This window comes from Triturus cristatus, chromosome 4_1 (genome assembly GCF_964204655.1).
Source record: "Triturus cristatus chromosome 4_1, aTriCri1.1, whole genome shotgun sequence".
Lineage (NCBI taxonomy): Eukaryota > Metazoa > Chordata > Amphibia > Caudata > Salamandridae > Triturus > Triturus cristatus.
In genome coordinates this window covers 136,978,204-136,980,703 of record NC_140585.1, presented here as the reverse complement: position 1 = coordinate 136,980,703, position 2,500 = coordinate 136,978,204, and the positions used below count along the sequence as shown (strand labels likewise).

The window sequence follows — 2,500 nt, the reverse complement described above, 5'->3', positions numbered from 1 at the left end:
AAAAATGTATAAAGGATCGGCACATTGGCTGCCTTTGCTGATGCCCCCGTTGCCTAATTTGTAGTGCAATGGTTAAGTTGCAGAGTGTGGTTGAACTTGGTTAGGAGACTTGGTGCCTCTTTCCGTGTCCTGCTGATGATAAGGATGGCTTGATACCATTTTCTAAGCCCAGTATATTGAGAAAAGAAGTAAATCAAGAAGAAGTGTGGAGTCGAAAGTGGTTCTCCAATTTCTCTCCACTTGCTACAATTGCAAAGTCTCCATTATAGCATAGAAGAGAGCGTTAAAGTCGGGGATGGAAGAGGATGAAAATGGGAAGTTTACTTATAGAGAGAAGTGAGAAATGCCCTGTGTGCACACACCGGTGTCTGACCATAGAATACATTTAAATAATGTCTCTAGAAAAGAGCTGTGCATGTGTGCCTCAGTGGCCTAATGGATAAGGCACTGGCCTCCTAAGCCAGAGATTGTGGGTTCGAGTCCCATCTGAGGTGATAACAAAACTCCTCCCTCTATCTTTTCCAGAAAATTAGGTAGATTTATTACATGCTTCCTCTCAGAAGTTTATGAGGGATTAGTTACTTTGAAACAGTCCCATTTTACTTGTGTACACTTCACAGACATGTTAGTGTTCTGAAACTTCAAAGTATATTTTTAAATGCCTATTTTTGTGAGATGCATTTTCGACTGGCCAGAACAAATTCCTTTGGAAAAAATGATTTGAATTGGATTGGTGTGAATCTTGTTTCTAGAGGTGGTGACAGGCTTTCAGCTACTTGAATAGGTCAAGCCAGGATTCATAAAACTTATACAACCTATGTGAGTGTGAAAAATTAGCATATGCAGGAAGGAGCAATTTGTCCTACTTTCAAAACAGTTTCACTCCACGTCTGGAAACTTCCAGAGCTATGTAGAGAATACAAATGAGCTTTAAACTCATGAGGAAAGAGGTTTGTATGCAAAAAGGAAAACAAAAGCATATCGTACTCATAAAATACTCAATATATAGATTCCCAAAAAGTGCTTCCAGCGAAAAGAGCTGAAAGAACACTATGGGATGTAAACCTGAATACCTTTCAATAATATGTTCTCCATCCATGCATACCACCTACATGATAAAAATCATCTCAGGTGGACGGATGACCGCGTGGCCTAATGGATAAGGCGTCTGACTTCGGATCAGAAGATTGAGGGTTAGAGTCCCTTCGTGGTCGTTTTTGGCCAATGGTCACACAATCTGCTTTTCATTCAGAGTGGAAAAAATCTTTTCCAATACTCTTGTAGTCCTCACTTTCTCAGTACTAATCATTAATAAAGTGGAGTACATACTGTAAACTCATTCAGGTTGCATCTTCAGTCTAACTACTTGTGCATTTTAGTGGCATTAAAAAGTGCTTCTATGCCGACGCACTGAATATGTAATAGGTTTGCAGAATTTTGACGTGACAGAATGGGTTTTTAGCTTAAGTGTGTGTAGAAGAACTGCAAGGTGTGTGCCTATGTGTGCATAGAGTGCTACATGTGTAAAATCTGTATGATTTGGGCAGTTAAAGTGCTGATTTTGCCTCCGAGTAAGAAAAGTACTCCACAAAATGTATAAAGGATCGGCACATTGGCTGCCTTTGCTGATGCCCCCGTTGCCTAATTTGTAGTGCAATGGTTAAGTTGCAGAGTGTGGTTGAACTTGGTTAGGAGACTTGGTGCCTCTTTCCGTGTCCTACTGATGATAAGGATGGCTTGATACCATTTTCTAAGCCCAGTATATTGAGAAAAGAAGTAAGTGAAGAAGAAGTGTGGAGTCGAAAGTGGTTCTCCAATTTCTCTCCACTTGCTAAAATTGCAATGTCTCCATTAAAGCATAGAAGAGAGCGTTAAAGTCGGGGATGGAAGAGGATGAAAATGGGAAGTTTACTTATAGAGAGAAGTGAGAAATGCCCTGTGTGCACACACCGGTGTCTGACCATAGAATACATTTAAATAATGCCTCTAGAAAAGAGCTATGCATGTGTGCCTCAGTGGCCTAATGGATAAGGCACTGGCCTCCTAAGCCAGAGATTGTGGGTTCCTGTCCCATCTGAGGTGATAACGAAAATCCTCCCTCTATCTTTTCCAGAAAATTAGGTAGATTTATTACATGCTTCCTCTCAGAAGTTTATGAGGGATTAGTTACTTTGAAACGGTCCCATTTTACTTGTGTACACTTCACAGTCATGTTAGTGTTCTGAAACTGCAAAGTATATTTTTAAATGCCTATTTTTGTGAGATGCATTTTCGACCGGCCAGAACATATTCCTTTGGAAAAAATGATTTGAATTGGATTGGTGTGAATCTTGTTTCTAGAGGTGGTGACAGGCTTTCAGCTACTTGAATAGGTCAAGCCAGGATTCATAAAAAGTATACAACCTATGTGAGTGTGAAAAATTAGCATATGCAGGAAGGAGCAATTTGTCCTACTTTCAAAACAGTTTCACTCCACGTCTGGAAACTTCCAGAGCTATGT

At 40.2% G+C, this 2,500-nt stretch overlaps 2 non-coding genes across 2 annotated transcripts; both read left to right on the top strand.

The window, feature by feature from the left end:
- The first annotated feature begins 421 nt into the window (after nucleotides 1–421).
- Nucleotides 422–494, top strand: TRNAR-CCU (transfer RNA arginine (anticodon CCU)). Its single transcript has one exon. It is a non-coding gene; the product is annotated as a tRNA-Arg (tRNA).
- Nucleotides 495–1,141: 647 nt separating this feature from the next.
- Nucleotides 1,142–1,214, top strand: TRNAR-UCG (transfer RNA arginine (anticodon UCG)). The gene has a single exon. It is a non-coding gene; the product is annotated as a tRNA-Arg (tRNA).
- Nucleotides 1,215–2,500: the final 1,286 nt, after the last annotated feature.